Source organism: Otolemur garnettii, unplaced genomic scaffold (assembly GCF_000181295.1).
Source record: "Otolemur garnettii isolate 467f Iridium unplaced genomic scaffold, OtoGar3 scaffold00014, whole genome shotgun sequence".
NCBI classification, from domain to species: domain Eukaryota; kingdom Metazoa; phylum Chordata; class Mammalia; order Primates; family Galagidae; genus Otolemur; species Otolemur garnettii.
The window spans coordinates 29060206-29082745 of NW_003852409.1; positions in this window are offsets into that span (position 1 = coordinate 29060206).

Genomic DNA, 22540 nt, shown 5'->3' on the forward strand with positions numbered 1-22540 from the left:
CCGTGATTGTTTTCTGGGCACAAAAGCAATACACATTCATCATTTTAAAATTCAAACAATTTAAAAGATTAGAAAGTGAAAGCACCTCAATAATTCTACCCCTAGGGATAACCACCATTTCTTATTAGTGCTAAGTATTTTTCAGTTAATTATCTGGGGGTTCCAGAAAGAAAAATCCTATCATCTTTAACTAATGTACAACAAGGTAATGTTTGGAGGATATTAAGCCAATGCATTTTCTTCTTAAAAAAATTAATTATGAAATACTTCCAATATACAAAAAAGTACAGAAAGTGTTACATCAGATACCCCTTTCAACATCATCAGTTTGACAGCTGTTGACATTCTGCTATAATGAAGTCCTCTTTCCTCACCCCCCCAGCCACATGGATACCACCCTCCTACAGTTGGTGGGTATCATTTCCATGTGTTTATGACATAAATATATGTCCATGACAATAAAGATCAGTCTTTGGGTGTTTTAAAGGTTACCTGAATGGCAGCATACTGTTCATATCTTTTGTAAACCCAATTTTGACATTTACTCCCGTGATACGTCTTGATGTGGTCCATTCCTTTGATCTGTTCACTAGTATTTCATCGTGCGAATGCTTTTCCATTTTCTAAGGCACAGCTGTATCGTTTCCATTGTAAAACTATTACAAGTAGTGCATGACAACCGTTTTTATTCATGTCTTCTTAGGCCCAAGGGAAAAACTCATCCAGGGTAAACAGATGCAAATGGAATTGTGTACCTTGACCTTGATCGGACCAGGACTAGCAAAATACCCCCAGTGTGACTGTGCCTGTGACCCTTTCCCCAGCGCTGTGGAAGAGTTCTTTTCCTGCGTCTTCTCCATCACCAGGTAGCAGCTGACTTTTAAGCATTGCTAATTAGTGGATAGGAAATGCATCTTGTTGCTTTAATTGCATTGCCCGGATTACTGGTGAGGTTGCAGAGTTTTTCATATGTTTATGTTTGGATTTTCCCCTTGAATTCCCTGTTTATAGCCTTTGCCCATTTGCCCATTTTCTCCCTTACTGACTTGTCAAAGGTCTTTATATAGCATGGACAGTAATATTTTGTTGCAAATAGCTTCTCCCAGATTGCAGTTTGTCTTTCCCTTTGCCTGTGACACAAATATTTTATTTTTAGATACTGTAATTTTTTGATGTTTGTCTTTAGTATTACTGCTTCTTCCTTCTTCACAAATCTTTCCCACCCTAATTGCATAAACACATGCTCCTATTAGTATTTCAGAAAGTTTCGAGATTTCGCAACTAACAATTAGTCTTTAATCCACTTGGAATGAATTTTTGTGTGTGTGAAGTAAGATAGGAATCTAATTTTACCTTTTTAAAAATATGAATAATAAATCATTTCAGCATTATTTTGTCCCTTTTAATTTTTTATTTTAGAAAATGTCAGACACACCAAAATTTAGAGAATAGGATCATAAACTTAATATAATCACTGCCTAGCTCCAATGATGAAATCAGATCTAATTTTGTTTTATCCATACTCCAAACACTCCACCTCCTGAATTATTTTGAAACAAATCTAGGCATCATATCATTTCGTCCATAAATACTTGAGCCTGAACCTTCAAAAGATTAGTTCTCTTTTGACTACAATAACACTATAACTTCTAAAAATAACAATAGCTCTTTCGTATCAATACACAATTTTCTACAAGTTATATCATAATTTTTTTTGCATTTTATTTTAATCAAGATCCACCGGAAGTCCACACATCGCAATTGGTTTGGATGTTTCTTCAGTCTATCTTAACATGTAAGTATCATTTTCCTCCTTTGCCCCCTTGAAACTACCTTACTAAAGAAACCGGACTGTTTGGCCATACAGACTCCACACTACAGGTTTTCCTGATTGCCCTCCTGTGATAGACTCCAACGCGTTTGTCTGCCCCTGTGTTGACTGTAAGTTGATAGTTCAGTCGGTCTAGAGACTCGATGGGATTTGGGTCTGATGTTTGATAGGAAATCTCCCTACAGGATTTTGTGTCCTTGCATCACTGGGGATATAATGTCTACCATCACGTTTGGGGGACGTTAACCATAGAAGGTCATCGTCTAGGTCCATTACTGCATTAGAGCAATATTCCCATTCCGTCATTCCCTAATCATTTATTATGACATCATGTATTGAACAGCCCATCCTTTTTGCCATCATTTGTGCCAGTCCCTTAGACATGTGGCTCAAGTCCCAACTCTTTTTCCTGTTCAGTTGACCTATCTGTCTTGGCACTAACGCCACATTATTTAAATTATTACAGCTTCACACTAAATCTTTGGCAGGAGAACACATCACTGACCCCATCAACATATAAGCACACACATCGAAAATAGCTATTCTTGACTGTCTGTGAATGCACACATATTTTGAAATCAGCTTATCAAGTTCCAGGGAACACCTGCCTGTTGTTTTGGAATGGCACTGAATTCACATCTATCTCCGTATTAATTTAGAGATGATTTCCATCTTTACAGTATCTACTCTACATATGTACTAACGTGTAGGTCTTGTATAGCCTCCAATGAAGTGGTATCATATTCTCTTTAAAGTTCTCGCCCATCTTTTAGATTTTGTTATTGTGAGTGGTATCTTTTTAAAAATTGTATTTTCCAACTATTTGTTGCTGGTGTGTAGGGATGCAATTGATTTCTATATATAAAATTCATATTTAGCAGGCTTGCCAAATGCGATTTTGATAGTTTATTGGTAGATTTCCTGAAGACCGTTTTCAAACGTGAGCGATGAGATTTTTATCTGGGGATAATGACAATTCTGTCCTTTCTAATCCATATGTGTTTTTCCTTGTCTCATTAATTCTGTTTGTCTAGGACAATATTGAATATCAGTGATCATAACATTTTTACTTGTTTTTGAATTGAATAGAAATGCTTTTGCTATTTGCCACTAGATAGCGTGTTTATCGTTACTTTTTAATGTATATACCTTACGAAACTAGATAGGTGTCTCTCTGTTCCCCAGACAACTTTCCCTAAATGAGCATTCAATTTTATCCCTTTCTCCCACAATTGTTGAGATGATAATAATATGGCTGTTTAAAAATATATTGCTGGACTCATTGCATGAGTATTTTTTAAGGTTATACTATCTTGCTTTCCTCAGATAATCTCTACTTGGTTATAATGTTTTTGTTCTGTTTTTCATTCATTACTCTGTTTTACTAATATTTTATTTACGATTCTTGCATCCACACTCATTAGTAATTAATTGCCTTTTGACAGGCAATCCTAGTTGTCTCCTTGTCTGTATTGGTATTAAGGTTGTACCAGCTTCATAAAATGTAGTGAGGCGATTTCCCTCTGACTCTGTTTACTATTCCTTGCAGTTTTCATAAATCTCACTTATAAAATCATCTGTATCTAGTAATTTTGTTTTGTCTTGTTTTCATGGGTAGTCTAAAATACTGATGCAATTTTATTAACGGCTATGGATCTATTCAGGTGTCTCCTTCTTCTTGAGTCAGTTTTATAAATTACATTTATCTAGAACATTGTTCAAACTTTTAATTTATTGTTATAAAATTCTTCATAGCGTTCTCCTATGATTTATTGTATCTGAGTCTTTGTCCCCCCATTTTATTCTTAATATTATTTATTTGCACCTTTTCTCTTTTTTCGTGATAAATCATGCTAGAGGTTTATATATTTTATTAATCTTTGTGTCAATTTAGGGTCTTGTTTATCTTCTCTGCAGTTAATTTGTTTTATATTTAATTGATTTCTATTATTTTCTTTGTTCTCATTCTTATTATTGTTCTTTGAGTTTACTTAGTCTCTATTCTTTTGGAATTGGATACTCAATGCGTTGATTTTCCACACCTTTAAGGAATGGAATACCTTTCAGTATTGTGTCTCATACTTAAAAAAAAAATTATGACGCTCTAGTTTTTGGTTTTTTTCTAAATTAATGAGTTATTTTGCAACCTATTTATAATTGATTTCTAATTTTATTACATTGTTATCAGAGTATATGGTCTGCATGACATTGATCTATTCCTTAGATGCTTAAAAAGACTGATTATTCTCTACATTTTGAGTACAAGGTGCTACACAACTTTATACTTTCAAGCATGCTAAGTGTTGTTTGAAATGTTATCTTTACTAATTTTATTTTTCATCTGCTGGCCATATAAATAAGAGACAGAACATTAAAAATCTCTGTGATTCTACGGTGCATCTTATAAGGGTACATGTGAAATTTACTAAATATAGAATATAAATTTTTTTTTGAGACAGAGCCTCAAGCTGTCCCCCTGGGTAGAGTGCTGTGGCATCACAGCTCACAGCAACCTCCAACTCCTGGGCTCAAATGAGTCTCCTGCCTCAGCCTCCCAAGTAACTGGGACCACAGGCGCCCGCCACAACACCTGGCTATTTTTTGGTTGCAGCCATCATTGTTGTTTGGTGGGCCTGGGCTGGATTTGACCCTGCCACCTTAGGTGTATGTGGCTGGCACCTTAGCCACTTGAGCCACAGGCGCTAAGCCAGAATATAAATGTTTTAACACAATAACTAAGAAAATGCCATGAAGGCTATGTTAACCAGTTTGATGAAAATATTTCAAATTGTATATAAAACCAGCACATTGTACCCATGATTGTATTAATGTATGCAGCTATTACTTAATTCGAAAAAAAAATCTCCATGATTGTGTACTTGTCTGTTTTGTTTTTCCTTGTAATTCCAGAAACATTTTGTCTTACGGTATTTTGAGGTTGTTGGATGCATACAAGTTTGGGATTCTTACATCTTCCTGATTACTTGATTCTTATCAGTCTGTAACAACCCTCTTCATCTCTATTATTGCTTTTGCTTCAAATCTGTTTTACTAATTTCACCAAAAATTTGTTTTTGGATTACATTTCTCTAACATAACACTTTCTGCTTTTGTTGTTATGGGGCTCAAAAAATTTTTTTTGGATACATAATCCTTCACAATATGCCTGGGTATTTTCCTCCCAATCTGAGCTCCTTTGTCTTTCACTGCCAGTTACTCCACCTACAGTTATTTTGGGTACTAACGTCTATTTCTATGATCTTATTTTGAACTTCCTGTTTGTCATGTTTTTTTCTTCGTTTATTCCTCCCCCTATTTTCTACCTTTTATTTGATCAATCAGATTCTTCATTAACTTCCCTTGTTTCTTCTCCTCCAATTATTTGGAAGTTTTTTTTCCCCTTTATTAAATCCTAACTGTGTACATTAATGCATGGGGTACAATGTGTTTATTTGATATACAATGTGGAATGCTTACATCTAACTGATTAATATAACCATCTCCTTGCTTACTTATTTGTTGTGGTAAGACATTTATACTCTATCATTAATAGTTTTGAAATGTATCATTGTGTTATGCACATTAGGTAAGGTCCCCCCAAATACCCTCCCTCTTCCCAGTCTCTCCCCTCCCTTCCCCTCTCCCTCCTCCTTTCTGGACTATAGTTATGTTTTACCATTCGTATGAATATGTAGGTGATTATATACTGATTTCATAGTAGTATTGAGTACATTGGATATTTCTTTTTTCATTCTTGAGATACTTTACTAAGAAGAATATGTTCCAGCCCCACCCAGGTCAATCTTTTTACCTTTCATTAAGAATATGTTCTTCTTTTAAGATTTGGAAGTTTTTCTATCTACTGCTCTGCTTTCAGAGGGTATGCTTAAATTTTTATAGTGCATGCTGCAGTTACCAAAGCTGAAGTTAATCAATGTTCATGCCCTTGTCCTAAACCTTTCAGGAGTCTGATAACCACGCCCTTCCACATTGTCCATGTTATTCTTGTCCAGAAATTTAATTCCACGTTACTTTAAAACTTCTTCAAATTAAGTGCCTATTTAATACCTTGTCTTCTCACCCCAGGGCCACCGGACTTCAGTCTGTACTTCAACAGCCCTGGCTTTTGAAAACATGCCTCTTTCTTTCTCATGTCTGGAAGTTCATGTGTATGTGTGTTTAAGATGGTGAATCGGTCTGTATTTTGAAGGTCTTGTGGAATATCTGGGCCAGCATTTCTAGAATCATTCTCAGTGAGAGAAGAAAGTGGTGCTTCATCTCAAGTTTACTATATTGAATGGCTCTCCCAATTTTTCTACATGAACTTAGAGAAAATATAGTTTGTTTCACTGAGGATTTTTTTTATCTTATAGAGTGTCATATTGTATGTACTATTCTGCGCCTTCCTTTTCTGTCAGTAATAAGCTTCTTTTCTTGTCAATATCTATACATCAACCTGATTCATATTAATTACTGCCGGGTATTGCATAGTTTGACTTTAATATAGTGTACTGAGCCATTTTCTGCTTGGAGGACATTCAGATTATTTTCAGCTTTTGCTATTATGGTGAACGCTACAGTGGAGACACCATAGACCAGCTCCCTTAGGGACGTGTGACAGTGTTTCTTGCTCCAATGTAGAAGCAGAGATGCAGAATTGACAGATAATAGTGGGTGACATTTTTCGTTTTGTTCCTGCCCACATTCCCTTTAAGTGGGTGTGTCATTTTATGTACATTTTATATACATTTTATTTCCCTCTCCTAAGGTGTGAATCTATTACCCCCATCCTGCAACACTCATTATATTCAAACTTGAAAACAATTGCTAACGAGTGAAAAATAGTATCTCTCTATTTTACTTTGCAGTTAGTTCCCTGATTATTAGTAAAAATGAAGCATCTTTTTAAATATGATCACTAGCTGTTTGTATTTCCTTTTCTGTGGATTGTCTGTTCATATCCTTTGTCCAGTTTCTATGAGATTACTTGACTTTTTGTTTGTGATTTGCAAGAGGTCTTTATTCTCGATCCTAATCCTTTGCCTATTAAATAGGTTGTTAATATTTTTAATACATTTGTGATTTTTCGGAACCTTTTGTGGTGTCATTTGTCCACAGAGTAAAGACTTACAGTGTGGTCAAACTTATGAAAACTTGCATTTAAGGCTTTTGGGCTTTGTGCTTTATCTAAGAAGCTGGTTGTAACCTAAGTTGATAATGGCATCTCCAAATTTCTCCAAATACCATTATGCCTCAGGGACTTTAATGTATTGGCAGTTTTCCCTTATGCATAATGTGAGGTAAGGAACTGTTCTATTTTTTCTGAATGGAAGGCAATTGTCTCAATATCTTTTATTGAACAGTATATAGTTGTATCTTATTCAGACTAATCAATCAATGGACAGGACATATCTGAACTCTGCTCAGTTCTACCCATTTCATTGTCTTTTTCAGGACCAACAGCACAACATTTTAATTTCTGATATTATAAAATTATGACTCCTATAGAACAAAGGTGCATTATTTTAAATATTCATCTGGCGAATTCTTGTACATTTGCTTTTCTATATTAATTTTAGGATCAGCTTGTAAAATTTCACCAAAAATCCTATTAAATTTCAATCGATATTACATTGATTTTAAAGATTATTTTGGAGGAATTTCTTTAATTTTCCAGATGCTTTAAGCTTTTTATTTGCTTAAGCTATTGTTAAGAATTTTTTATTTTAATACATTTAATTAAGGAAATATAGCCTTCTCCCAACACTGAATATTTATTGAGTGCCTACCTTATACAGTCACCATGCTGGCAGTGAGAATTCAGTGGGGATACAGCCTCTGATTTCTTGTGGCTTAAAGTTCCAACCTTTTGAAAGTTATTAACATTTCCTTTGTGGGCTAGAAAAATGATCCATTTTTTAAAATGGTAAAGTGGAATGTGTGAAGATTATGTATTCTATATTTGTAGATTACAGATTTTGAAATATATCTAGTAAATAACCTTATTAATGAAATTATTCATATCTTTCATATTTTTATTTCTTTTTGCCTACTTGATTTGACAAAGACGAAGCAATGCAATAATATTAAGGTATCCTATTAAGATTGTGATTTTGCCAAATTCATCTTGGTATTTCTAATAGCTTTTGCTGGTATGTTGCTTTTTTCAAAATGCCGTTTATTAGATTTCTTTAATAAAGAAAATATTTTTTAAAAATCCCATAATCCTACCCTCAACATAATCCTCACCAACCTCCAATGCACACACTCACATGCACACATGCACATGCACGATTAGGAAATTGAAATTGTACAGAAAACTGAAAACAAATACTCACGTTTTTGGCTTCACTATCCCTCTTGCCACCGTTAACAGTTTGGCAGGTTTTATCTGTAGTATCTTCTTTCCCTCTAGCATTACTCCCCAGCACAGTAGCAGCCCCCAAACTCTTTGGCACTGGTTTCATGGAAGACAGTTTTTCCACGGAAGGTGTCGGTATGGGGAGCGGCTGTAAATACAGATGAAGCCTCACTTGTTGATTGCTGTACTTCCCACTTCCTAACAGGCCATGGAGCTGACCCGTCCACAGCCTGGGGGTTGGGGACTGCATTGTCAGGCCTTCTATTTGTGGGACTTCAGCAATGCAGTGAATGTGGGCTCCATCTAATGACACAGCCTCCACAGTGTCTTGGAGAAGGTGCTTTCAGAGCCAAGGCCCTGCCCATTGCCCATGCCTCTTTCTCTGGAACCAGCCTGGGAAGTTGGCCTTCCTCAGCCGTGCTTCTCAGACATTTATATCCTTACAAATCCCTCATGTTGTTGATAAAAAGCAGAGTCTGATTCAATGGGGCTGGAGCAAGACCTGAGATTCTGCATTTCCGACAAGCTAACCAGGCTGCTGGTTCATGGGCCACACTTTGAATGGCAAGGTCCTGTCCTTAAACTGGCTGCAATTTGGAATCCCCTGGGGAGTTTTATAAAATGAGGAGCCCTTGGTGCCACATCCAGCAATCTGAATGTAATTGGTATGGGTAGCAGCCTCCGCACAGAGCAGTCTAAAAGCATCCTGGGTAATTCTAAAATGCAGCAAAGTTTGAGAACGACTGTTCCAGAGAAGCTTTCTCCCTCATCTCCATGCCTGTCTTTGCTGTAGCACTGTAGTGAGACTTGAACTGGTGCTGTGATTGAAGCTTCTGTAACCTGTTCCCCTGGGGCCATGGAGGGAACCAAGATCTTTGCCACCCGGGCACAGTGGCTCATGCCTGTAATCCTAGAACTCTTAGAGGTTGAGGCAGGTAGATTGCTGGAGTTCAGAAGTTTGGGACCAGCCTAAGCAAGAGCGACACTCCATCTCTACTAAAAATAGAAAAAGTAGGTGGGCGTAGTGGAAGGTGCCTGTAGAACCAGCTATTTAAGAGGCTGAGGCAGGAGGATTGCTCAAGCCCAAGAGTTTGAGGTTTCTGTAAGCTATAATGCCACGGCACTCTACCCAGGTCAATAGAGCAAGACTGTCTCGAAAAAAAATCCCCACCATGCACTTCTCAGCACAGAATTCCCCTTACTCTTGCTCTGGAATGCTCCAGGTCCAGATGAACACGTCTTACTTTGTCTTTTTCTGCAATTGTGGGGTATGCCCCTGAAGTTTTATGCTCCCCCTGTGCTCCCTTCTCCTTATAGGAAGGCACTGTTTTTGTCTTATGGTATTTCCCAGAGTGAGAGAGAATGAAATCAGAACATCTGGCTATGCCGAAAGCACCCATCAAGTAAACAATTCCTGCCCCATCTCTACTTTCTGCATTGGGTAACCCTTCCCAGGAGCTATCCTCCATCAGCCAGCATCTCTCCTGGGCCTGCCTCCACCTGCTGTTATCCTGCCATTGACCTCCCTCCTCCCACTTTCATCTGTCTTGTCTGTGCAGAGCCTTCCCTTAGAAAGAGTGGTCCTCAAAGTGGGGTCCCTGGGCAGTAGCCAGTGTCACCTGGGAAGTGGTTAGAAATTCAAAATTGCCATGTACCACCCTAGACCTATTGAAGCAGAAACTGCTGGAGGGGGAGCCCAGTGATCTTTTTTATCGAGACCCCCCTGGTGATTCTGAGAGGCTGAAGCTGTGCCTGAGGGCTCCAGATGCTGACTGCTTGGGGCTAGGTAGTGTGTGAGCATCGCTGCTGAAAGGGGGTGAATCCAGCATGCAGCAGAGCGATGAACCACCACCTCGGAGTCCTCGATGCTTACATTCACCTGGCCATGCATGGCTCAGGGACCAAGTAATACCTCCATCTCCATTGCAGTGAAACTCACCGAGTGATGCTTCTGGTACTCCACGTAAATCCGCCTCTTCTCTCTCAAATTTGTCTGGATTTTCTGCAACTCCTTAGAGTGGATGCCACAGTCTCAAAAGGGGAGTTCACACTTGCCCTGATATGTGTGCCTATGTGCCAGTGTGTAAGAGGGGTATGTGTGTGGAGTGGTAAGGGGACATCTGTGTGTGTGTCTGTATGTGTAAGAGGTTTCCTGGCTATGGTTCCCTTGGGAAAAATCATTCTATTCTCCTCCCTGAGATCTTGCTTCTCTTCCTTAGTAAATTCCTGTGGTCCTAATCACCATCCCTGCTCTGCTGATAGCTAAGACCTGGCCCTTCCCCAGTGCTGTGTCTACGTTCCCCTTCCCGCACATCCGTTCTGCCTTCGAGACCACATTTGCCATTTCATCTCTATCCAACCCTTTCCCAAGATCTCAATGTTTCTCTTAAGAAAATCTTTCTCTTCCTCCACCTTAGTGGGCCTGTTTTTAATTCTGTTTCCTTTCTTCCACTGCTCTCGTTTTGCCAGTCTGAGGCAACTTTTCTCCAGATATCTTGGTTTTCTGGACAACTTAATTCTTAGAGACAGAGTCTTTTAAGAACAGCCTTCCTTGACTCTCTTTGTTATATTTAGGTTTTCAGTACCATCGCTGAGTTCTCCCATGAACCTCTCCTTATAACATATTCCCTATTCCTTTCCACTTTGTAGTTAATAAAATATACTATCCTGAGAGTGGAGCCCCAAGGTGGATCTCTAAAATGTAAGGCTGTGATTATTTCAGAGCCAACTTTCAACCACGTGGTGGAGTATGTGACCCACGAAAGCTGTGGTGAAGCCACATAAATTCACAGCTTTCCTTAGCCCCGTACCACAGGACAACATAGAGAGGTGTGGAATGTGGGCCCAGCCTAACTATACTACCTACCTTGGCCTCACACGTGTTCACTCACATGTGGTATTGTACAGCAAGACACTTGGGTACAGTATAAATTTTATCAAAAAATAGCAAAAGCAGTAAGTCATTGCTTATTTTTCCCCTTAATGTCTAAAAGATCTATGTGGTAGGTTGAATAATGACTCCCAATGATGTCCATGTCTTAGTCTCTGGAATCCGTGGCTATATTACCATACGTGGTAAAAGGGACACTGCAGATGTGATTAAATGAAGGAACTTGAGTTGGGAAATTATGCTATATTAGCTCAATGGGCCCTACATTTGATCACAAGGGTCTTTATAAGGAGGAAGCAGGAGGTTGGGGTAAAGAAAAGGTGATATACCAGCAGAAGCAGAGAAAGAGATTGGAAGGTGCTGTGTTGCTGGCTTTGAGGTGAAGGAAGGAGTCCCCAGCCAAAGAATGCAGAGAGAGGGCTTCTAGAAGCTGGAAAAGGCAATGAAGTTGATTATCCCCTGCAGCCTCTGGAAGGGGCACAGCCATGCTCAAACTTTGATTTTAACTCATTGAAGCCCATTCTAGACTTCTGACCTCCAGAACTATAAGCTATGAAAATTATATTGTCTTAAGATATTCAGTTTGTGGGAACTCCTTACAATAAGCAATAATAGAGTCCACTGATGTCCCGCGGCCTGCTGGGATCTGCCAAGAACTTCATGCCCACGCTGCTACAGATACCTTGTAGCCCAGGGTTAGTTGCAGCAGCCCTTAGCCTAAAGCCTAGGTGGACTGGCACAGCCCACTTTTGCTTAAGCCTGTGTCTATAAAAATAGCAACTTGCCAATAGAAAAAAATACAATGGCCTGGTCCCACCAACAGCCTCAGTCCCTGAGTATTAAATTGCTCCCCAAATTCCACCACTTGTCACTAGTCACCAGGCCTAATATATTAGATATGAACACTTCCCTGAATGAGAGGAATTAGCCACCCAAATTGGTGCCTTCTCCCCCTAGGGATCAATCCTGCCCCTGTACAGTAATGATTTAGAGGAGATCAGAATGGATGTTTCCCATGGACAGTTGGCTCCTAGAAATGAAGGGGGAAGGGAGTGAGTTACCCATGCCCAGTTCCTCATCCCAAACTCACCTACCAACAGGTCGTGCCCCCTTCCAAATTAAGAACTGAGAGGGTGAATGCCAGAGGCGTTACACCAGGGGGCCCCTCCTCATGGAGGGGGACACCAGCAGGGGGACAGTGGGTTTCTCTTAGCACATTTATTGAACACTATGCACCAAGCAGCAAGCCCAAAGCTCCGTATAACCTACCCTATTTCTTCCCCACCAATGGGAGATGGTGGACTTAGACACCCAGATTGGTGCTAAGTCACAGTAGGGGGATGGAGTCTATTCACAGTATCACTGAGTACCATACTGAAACCCACAGAAATAAAGTAATTTGCAACAGCTGCCAAAATCATTTTGTAACCACAACCAACTCATTCAGTGGGTATCTGCTATGTTCTTGAGTTGACTCCTAGTGACACTTCCCCCCCAAGCAAAGGGAGGCTGTGGTTAATGCTAGTGGACCTGGCGGGGTGGAGCGGATGGCTTTTTTCCATCTATTTCCCATTTGCCATGGAGCCCCCATTGATCTGCACCTGCTCTTTGACATCATTGCTCATTTGGAGCTTTGCAAGGCAGGCGGGCCCCAGACTGGGGAGCTAACCCGAGAGCAAACCATCTCCGTACATCAATCCTGAGTAATTCAGGAAGGTCAGTCTCAAATGATGCAACTGGAAACAAAGTCTTATTTTAGAAAAATAGATCTGACATTATCACAGCCCTGCTGAAAACCTTTCTATGTCTCCAAGTTGCTCTTGGGGAGAGTTGCAATTGTCTAAGATAGTCTGTGAGGCCCTGCTGAGTCTGGTTCAAGTTCACCTTGCTAGCTTCCTTGTAAGCTGCCTTTCAATTTCTTTTTTTTTTTTTAATTGAATGTTTAAATTTTTACCAAAGAGTACATGCATGTACATGGGTCAGAGAGTAAAACAGCTACACGAAGCTTATAACAAAAACAATGGTCCCTGCTACAACCTCAGTTTCCTTTCCCCTGAGTCAGCCACTTTCAAGCCTTTTAGTGATCTCTCTTTTGCAATTTACCTTCATATTTCAAAATAACTGTTTACTCTGCCAGTTTCACGTTTTTAAAGAAAAATCTGTTGCTTTTCCTTCTCTTAGGCCACACCACATACTTCCCCTCTTTCCATCTTTCCCATAGAGTTACATCACAATTCTTGCTAATTGAATATTGCTATTCAATATTTATATATAATTAGGACTGTGTAAATATTGACCATAATTGAGCCATGTGGTGTACTACTAATACATTCTTCTCTTGTACAACTTTAATCACTTTGGGTTTTTTTTCCATTTGCTTAGTTCTTATTCCAGCTTTCCCTTTCTGTTGGATCTCATTTTCTGGATTTCCTGCTTTTCTCTTCGCTTGGTTTTTCTCCCTCAGTTGGCTATCGCATGTCTTCTAATAGCATCCTAAAACAGAATGCATAGAACTGACTTTATCTTTCATGTCTGAAACGTGTTTATTCTACTCTCTAAGTAATTGATAGGTGAAATTCAGAATTCTTGTTTGGAAATAATTTTACCTTAAGTTTTTCATGTCTTTCTAGCTTTCGGAGTTGCTTATGGGGATGTTCAATACTATTCTGGTTTCCGATTCTTTATACATAATTATTTTCCTCTCTGGAAGTTTCTAGTATCTTCTCTTTATATTTCTGTTGTCCTGAAATTTCACAATGATATGCTTAAGTGTGGGCCTAGAGTGTTCCTATTCAATCAGGGAATTGGTGTCCTTCAATTCTGGGAAATTTTCTTGCATTATTTTTTGATATTGTTCTCTTTTCTGTTTTTTCTTTTCTTTTTCTAGAACACTTATTAGCATCATCCTAGGCCTCCTGAATTGATTTACTTCCTCTTCTTGCTCTCTGATTAGTTGGATGTTAGGTCTCCCAGATTGATTATCAAATTTTCTATTTTATTTTTTATTTTTAAAATAACTGTTTTAAAACAGTTTTATCTCTGTCCTTAAGTTTTTACTTCAATTTCTGAGTTATCTTAACTTTACTTTCCATCTGTTTCATGCTCTTTCAACATTTCCTTTTAACATATAAACTGCCATGTGAGCTGTATTTAACTCATGCTACTTTTTAGCCCAGACCCGCACGAAGCAGAGAAACATCTGCTCATTATTTTCACTGTCAATTGGCACATATCCTATCCTCCACCTCCTGTCCCCCTGCTCCGGCCGTCCACCCAGGCATGACGCATGTGCTAGACTCTATTCTCCAATTACCATGACTTCCAATTGTGCATTTTCCCTTAAATGTTTGCCAGACGGCTCTCTGAACAAAATCGATATGATAATTTGCAGCGACATGATATTGTTACACAGACTCGGGGGGTATGATTTAGAAGGTGCCCAGGACCACCCAAGGTCCACTCCAGACAACACTAAATACTTGTAGAAAATACTTGTACAAAAGACTTAGTGCTCAGAAACAAATTCAATAAGTATGCCATGGATCAGATACAACTTATGTGGCGTGCAGTGCAAAAATTGATTCTGGCACCATGTGAGTTGCATATAACTCACACACAGAAAACAGTAAAAATAACAAATTTTTCTTTAAATTAGAAAAGATCATTTTGTTTCCAAACCCGCCAGCCTTATTATATGTGGCTGGCACCTAACCACTGTGCTATAGGTGCCAAACCTGTTTTCGAAGGTTTTTTCTATTTTTATGATAAAATACTGTGACCCCGAGGAAAAAGGCATTTTTCCTACTATGGCAGTCACTATGTTAAATGTACATATATCTACATAAAACATTTGCATATTATTTTAGGACTGCCAGAATGCCTTCGCTTATCTTTCAGAGGATACTATTTATAGGTATTTATTGAAATGTATTATCTATTTTTTCCTCCTAGTTTCCCTTTTCTACTTTCCTGAATCTTTGGTCTCTTTTATTCCAGAGTTTACCACAAATGTCTGGTGATTCTTGACTATCACTCATACATGGGCAAAGCTCACTCCAGGGGGATCAGGCAGAGACCAGCCATTTCATTGGAGAACCACAGATAATGGTCTCTGTAGACCTCTTTTCTTATCCCAGGCAGTTTCCCCAGAAAAAATAATTCTCCAATCTCCCGACCTGGAGCAGGAAGGAGATATCCAGACAGCCCTCAGCCCAACCACCAGCATCCTGTAAACCACAAGGGAGAACAGGGGTGGACATCTCACCCTTTAATTCTTTTACTTGTCATCCTCCCGGTTTTAGTCTGGGTCTCACTTTTTCCTTAGCTAATGCTCAAATCTGGAGCCTGCCCCCACCCCAGTCAACTTCTCAAAGGGTCAATATCTCATCTTCTGCTGTGGTGGGGGGTATGCTTGGTCCTCGGCTAAATGAGGCTTTAACCTGTCGTCTCCTGTTGCTCCCTGAGTCTGAGCCTTCTCTGGGTCCCTGGGGCCAGTTGCTTTCTTCCTGGCTGGCTCCCTTCCTGCAGCCTCAGTGTTCAGCTGTCTCTGCTCTCCAAGTGTGTTACCATCATCCACCCACTTTCCAGTTTCCAAAATTTTGTTAATATCTCTCTGATTTTTTCCCCTCTCCTATTCTCTTTATACTGTGGGTGTATACATTTTTAAATTCCATTGAGGTTCATTTTGGTGAGATTTCAGGAATGAGCAGAAATAAACACATCTCAACCAGCCATTTTACCTACAGTTCCTGACCGCTGTGCATGGTTTTCTTTGCATCAGCCATATCCCCTTCCCCTCTGACTCCTAAACATGTTAAGTCCCTTCCTGCCTCTGTGCCTTTGCACATGCTATTCCCCCTCCCAGAACACACTCCCTTCTTTTCACCTGCTCTCTACCTGCTGACATGACTTATCCACATGTGTCAATTTAAAAGCCCCCTCCCATCCCTGCAGGCAGACTTCCCCCATCATACCCCCGGCTACTTAAAGCAATTGCAGTGTCTACTGTGACACAAACCAGAGCAATTTCCTCCCTCTCAGACTCAGGAGGTTTTCAGAAAAAGAAAAAGAGGGGCTTCCTCCCTTTGCTCGGTGCACCGTGGGGGAAGCCCCTCAAGCTTGCCATAGCTTCTCCCACCTTCTGAACACATCACTGCAGCCTGAGCAGCTCAGCCCATCCCTCCCTTCCTGCCGGCCAGGAGTGGAAGGTCAGCTGAAACACGACCTTTTCTTTGTCCTCTCAGCCTCACCACTCCTCCACGGTTTTGTAGTCATACTCTCTACCTCTGTCACTTTCCTCTGTGTGTCTCTTTGTCTCTCTGTTAGGGTCTCTCTCCCTTTCTCTCTTCTGGCCCTGATCTCTCTTCCTCCCTGTTCTTCTCCTATTCTCTCTCTTCCTGTCCACCCACCGCATTTCCCCTTTGTCTTTCTCCGCATCCCTCCCGCGTCCTCTCCAGCTCTGGCTCTGAGGATCTCCCTCTGCCTGGCACCCACGCCCTTAGAAGGCGCCTGTGCAGCCTTCCCCTGCCCCCCTTCCAGTGCACGGTTGGAGGGACCTTTCTGCAGCACAGCCCAGGTGTGGCGTGGCCTGGCGGCCGGACGGACCGCCTGCTGTCTAACACTCTTGTAAGGTTACTATTTATCTAGTGCAACCAAAGTTGGCACACACATCTGGCGCCTGGTACTTAGTGCAATTATTTATGATTTCCACCAAGATTTAAAAGCTCATCGCCGGCCTTGTAATGCAGTAACTGATTGCGCTACTAATGTAATTAAGAAAAGATTATGATGTCCACGTGGCGTACCAGATGGTGGCATTCATAGTAATCGGCGTGCACAACTGGCAGACAACTGCACAAGGGCAGCCGAGCAGAGGCAGCTGGAGACCAGCGTCTTCCTCCAGTCACTCAGAAAAGAGAGGAGGCTGCCGGGAGCGCCGGACAGTACGGGATGGGCAGGGGTGGGAGGGAGGAGGACCCGAGGAGAGGGGGTGTCCGGCTCCCCAGTCTGCCACTCCTAAGTGGGCTCTTTGTTACTGCTCCCACAAGTACATAGGCGCTGATAAAGTTTTGCTCATACACACAAAGGTAGGTGTGGACCCAAATACACACAGTCCTTAAGTAAGGGACTTGTCTTTTCATGTATTCAAAAAGTGCCTGGTTGTGCTAAGCCCTGAGAATGAAATGCTAAATAAAACAACAGTGATCTCCCTCCTCGTGGAACCCGACATACTAGAGAAAGAAAAAGCATTGATCAGATAACCACAAGAACAAATGGAAAATTGAATAGCTTCAGTGCTACAGGGCAAAGGTGGGTGGTGTTGTGTGGCATTTGAGCTGGTCAGGGCATTCTGGGACAGGCTTTTCTGAGGAAATGACAACTGAGGTGTGCTCTGAAGACTGAGTAAGAGCTCACAGGTGAAGCAAGGAAAGAAGGGGCTTCCGCAGGAGGAACACATGCAGAGGCCCCAGGGTTGGAGGAAGCACAGCAGATCCACAAGTCTAAGAAAAGGCCAGAGACCAAGAATCGCCAGCACAGACTTGAAGAACAAGAACAAAACTGTATGCCAAGACTTCTAAGAAAGCTGTGGTCATTAAGTCAGTGTGGTTAACAGGGATATTCAAAACAGCCGTGGAACAGAGGAGAGAGTCTAGGGACAGGCCCACACATATATGATTTCTGTCTTTATGACTCAGGCAACACCACAGTCTGATGGGAAAGGGACAGTCTTTTTAATAAATGGTGCTGTGTCAACTGAATATACAGTTAAAATAAGAGTATTTTGACTCCAGGCTCATGTTACACACAAAAACCAATCCCAGAGTAGCTGCAGAACTAAATGGGAAAGGTAGAACAATAAAGCTTTTGAGAGAAAAATGGAATGATCCTATGACCTTGGAGTGAGCAAATATACCATAGATCGATCACAAAAAAATATTAACCATATGAAAAAAATCATCAGTTGGACATACTAAAATGATGAAATTGTATTCCTAAAAGACACCAGAGACAGTGAAAAACTAAAGAAGTGGGAGAAGATATTCACAGCTCATGTATTTTAACAAAGAACTTGGTTTCATAAGATAAACATTTTAAAAACTCTACAAATCAACAAGAAAAAAGCTGATGACTCAATTTTTTTTTTTAAATGGGAGAAAAAAACTTTAACAGGCACCTCACAAAAGAAGATATTCAAAAGGCCACTAAACATGACAAGGTATTGGACTTCATTAATCATCAGAGAAATGCAAACTGAAATCTCAACTAGACACCCACCACCCAGAATGATAGCAACAATTAAAAAGACAAAATATTGAATGTCGGAAGGAGATAGAGAACATGAACTCTCATGCATTGCAGGCAACTGTGTGGCATTATCTGCTAAAGCTGGTAGTGCACATCCGATGGCCAGCAATTCCACTCCCGGGTCTGTACCGCGCTAAGTGCTCACCATAGACGTGTGCTAACATGGGCGTAGTTGCACTACCTGTAATAGTCAAAAACTCAAAACTACCTTCATGACCACAGATAGTGGAAAGGCTCAGTTTATCAAAGCAGATGAATCATGGTATATCTATGCATTAGAATGCTACATAACGATGCAAGTAAACAAATTACAATAAGATCTGACCCTACAAGACCTTGGAAAAGTTGGTCCCCAAAGATACCATGTGCAAGGGCGAGTGGGACTGGGGCTGACTGAGAGCAGGCGGAGAGAGCTATCTACTCCTAGACCCTCCAACCTTAATCCTATGCACAAATTGCCCAGAACCCCAGGGCCTGGCCATGAGGTAAGAGATCAGAGGGTTCCTGACTGGAGAATTCCCTTACAAAAAGACAGCCTCACCCTAGACCTGTGTCATTTGGGGTCTTTAGCTCAGCTACCTGTGTACACAGGCGCTCCCAATCAGCTTTTAATTGCCCACCTCTTAGATATAAACAGATAATCAAGATAAAATGGAGAAATCAAAACATGTAAACAGAAAAAAACATGACCCCAGAAGAAATAAAGATAACACAAGAAATAGAATTATGTTTCAAAAAAATCAAATTGGTATGCTCAAAAAAATTAAAGAGAAACTTGAGCCCAGACTATACTGCACTGTCTATGAAAAAGGAATAATCAAATAACGAGAGAGAACTCTGAGAAATTAAAAATGAAATGTCTAAAATAACAATTCAATAGAATTCACAGGTAAAATTAAGGGGTCCTCCCAGATGAGAAGACCAAGATAGAAGAGGGAGAAAATACAAGAAGAAAATAAGAAGGGAACTGACTAATGGTAGTTCCAGTAAAAAAAAATTTTAAAAAGGGAGTGGGAGGAAAAACGAACAAACACAAAATACAAGAAATTTTCTCACAGCTCAACAGTGTGAATCTCCAGAATCAGAGAGAAATACTGAATGCTTGACGCAAAATGAATGCAAAATGATCTACATATAAACACATCAGGAAATCTCAGAACACCAAAGTAAAGAGGCAATATTGAAAGTTTCAAGAAAGAAAGATATAAGTTATGAATAAAGGACTGAGTACCAAAGTGGCATCGAATTTCTCAGTAGCAATGCAATATTTTCAACATCATCAAAATTCTGAATGAAATAGTTTTCAACTAGAATTGATATGCCCAGCCAGACTACTGATCTATGTGAGGCTCAGAAAATGTACTTCCAGTTCACCCCTTTTAAGGGAAATCACTTGAGAATGTGTCCAGCAAAATGAGGGAGTAAACCAAGGAAAAGGGACACATGATATCCAAGAAACAATGGACCAACCCAGGAAATCAGCAGAGAAATCCCTGAAGAGAAGCGATGCAGCAGCTCCAAGGAGCAGCCAGTTCGTGCTGGAGAAGACATCCTTGGAAAGGGAGGATGGAATAAAATCTGGAATTGGGTGCAGAGGCTAGAAGCAAACAAAGGTATGATAATGGCAAATATGACCAGGAGAAAAGGGCAGGTAGACATTCCAGGGGATGAGAGGAATAGTATTCAAAAAAGAAAGTATAATCGTAATGCACTACTTGGCCCTGCAATGAACAGTGTTTAAATAGTGGGGTTTTTGTGGAGTTAAATATGGTATTTTGCTAAACTCTCACCTATCATAGCAGGAATGCAGTCACTAATGTGAAAGATACCAAGAAACAGAAGTGGATGCGTGGTACAGGAAGCTGTCAGAGACACGGTAAATAGTAGCCAAAGCCACTGAAAGTGACCTCTAGGAGGAGGGCTAGGGAGTTGGGTGAATATGGGGCAGAAAGCCATGGTTTTTAACCAACACGTATAATAGGTTGATGTACTTTTTTGATATTGCTCTCTCACCCTGCCTATAGAGTGGAAATCTGACTGGAGCGGGTCAAGGGTGGGTGCAGGGACACTGGTTAGGAGAAGATCACAGCCATGCAGGCAGGAATCAAAGACTTACTGTACTAGATTGCTGGGGGAGGAGAATGGGGACAAGATGAGGAAACACCATCAGGAGAGCAGATCCACAGGCCCTGCTGGTGGGGTGGGTGAAGGGAGGGTGAGAGTGACAGGGGTCCAGGGATGACGCCTAGTTTCCTGCTTGTGGATATGGCTGGACACTGGGGCCATCTCCTGAGAATCCTGGTGGAGAACCAAGTTGTTAGAAGGAACAGGGCCCGCAAGCCCCTGGGTCTGTGGCTGAGGCCGGGCAGACACTGCCATCCTGCAGCATCCCCTCGGAAGGGATTCGGGTTCTTTACTTCAGTGTAGTCAAGCCACTGGCCTCAGAGGGAAGCCAGTCAATTCCAGCTGTGCTAATTGACAGGCTGGGAGCAACTCAGGAGCAGGTGTGTGTGTGGCCCATCTCTGGGCCCCTTGCTAGGGCCAGGTGTCCAGCAGGCACCAATGAGCCTGTGTCGGCAGCAGCAAGGGAAGAAAACCCAGACCCACCTGGGATAGCTACACAAAGAGAATATTACTGGGCCCATGCAGTGATCCAGCCATGTTCCTGGGCCACTGAAATGGAAAATTGCAGATTTCCTTCAACCTGAGCTCCTCCGTGCCTGGATGAGATGCTAAGTGCCTCTATGGCCTTTGTGCTCATAATTCCAGGACAGCCCAGGCCTCTCCCAGGCTGTTGGTGGCAGCATGGCTTTTGGTAAAAGCCTGAGATATGACCTTGGACAAATGCCTTAAAGTCTATAGTCCTCAGTTTCTTTCTCTGTGAAATGGGTCACGTAGTATTAATAGCATCAACCTCAGAGTGCTGTGGTAAGGATTAGGTGAAGTCACGAGTATAAGCTTCTCAGAATAAAGTAAGTGATCAAGAAAAGATATTTTCATCTTTAAAAGTATGGAGACCGAATTTCTGGATCATAGTCTGACTTTGGCTACCGCCAGACACCCATCAAGCATTGGCTGTCCTGAGGAGACAAGTACCCTGGGCCAGCCAGAACCTTCTGGGTTTGGCACGTGATTAGGCCTGTGGCCACTTTTCCAACCTCAGTGTCCTATTGATAAAGTTTCTCAAGAAAGGGTGGAGAATCCTAGAAATTCCTTCTGAGATTTTATCTATGGATGCTGAAGGACAAGAGAGAAAAAGCATATAATAGTATTTATAATGGTGAAAATTTGAAATAATCTGCATCTCTAATAGTAAAGATTTTTTTTTAAAAAAATAAAGTGGGTTTGATGTGTAAAATGTTAGGAATCCATATAAAGGTGTCTGTGCATTTTCTGAAGATGACGATGACATATCTGTATGGAAATAGAAATATGTTTATGGTATATTAAAAATCCTGTTATCAAAAACTATAGTATTATAAAATGACCTTTTTCTCCAGTGGGTTGCTGGATCAAATGTAGGTCTACTTTAAGTTTGTTGAGGTAACGCCATAAAATTTTCAATAGAAGTTGTACTAGTCTGAAGTTCCACCAATAGTGTATGAGAGTTCCTTTCTCTCCAGATCCACACCAGCGTCTGTTGTTTTGAGACCTTTTAATATGAGCCATTCTCATTGGAGTTAGGTGACATCTCAATGTGGTTTTGATTTGCATTTCCCTAATGATTACAAAGGTTAAGCATTTTTCATGAGTTTCTTGGTCATTAACGTATCTTCATTTGAAAAATTTCTGTTCGTGTCTTTTTCCTGCTTTTTAGTGGGGTTGATTGGTTGGTTCTTGCTGATTTGCTTGAGTTCTTTGTAGATTCTGGTTATCAGTCCTTTATCGGATGGATAGCAAGCAAATATTTTCTCCTATTCTGTGGATTATCTATTTGCTCCTTTTGTTGTGTTCTTGGCTGTGCTGAAGCTTTTTTAATTGTTCAGATCCCATTTATTTATTTTTGTTGTTGCTGTGGTTGCTTTCGGGATCTTCTTCGTGAATTCTTTGCCTGGGTATTTATATATTCCAACATTTTCTTCTAGAATTATTATGGTTTCCTACATCCAAATATTTATACAACACAATTCACAATGGTAAAGATGTGGAAACA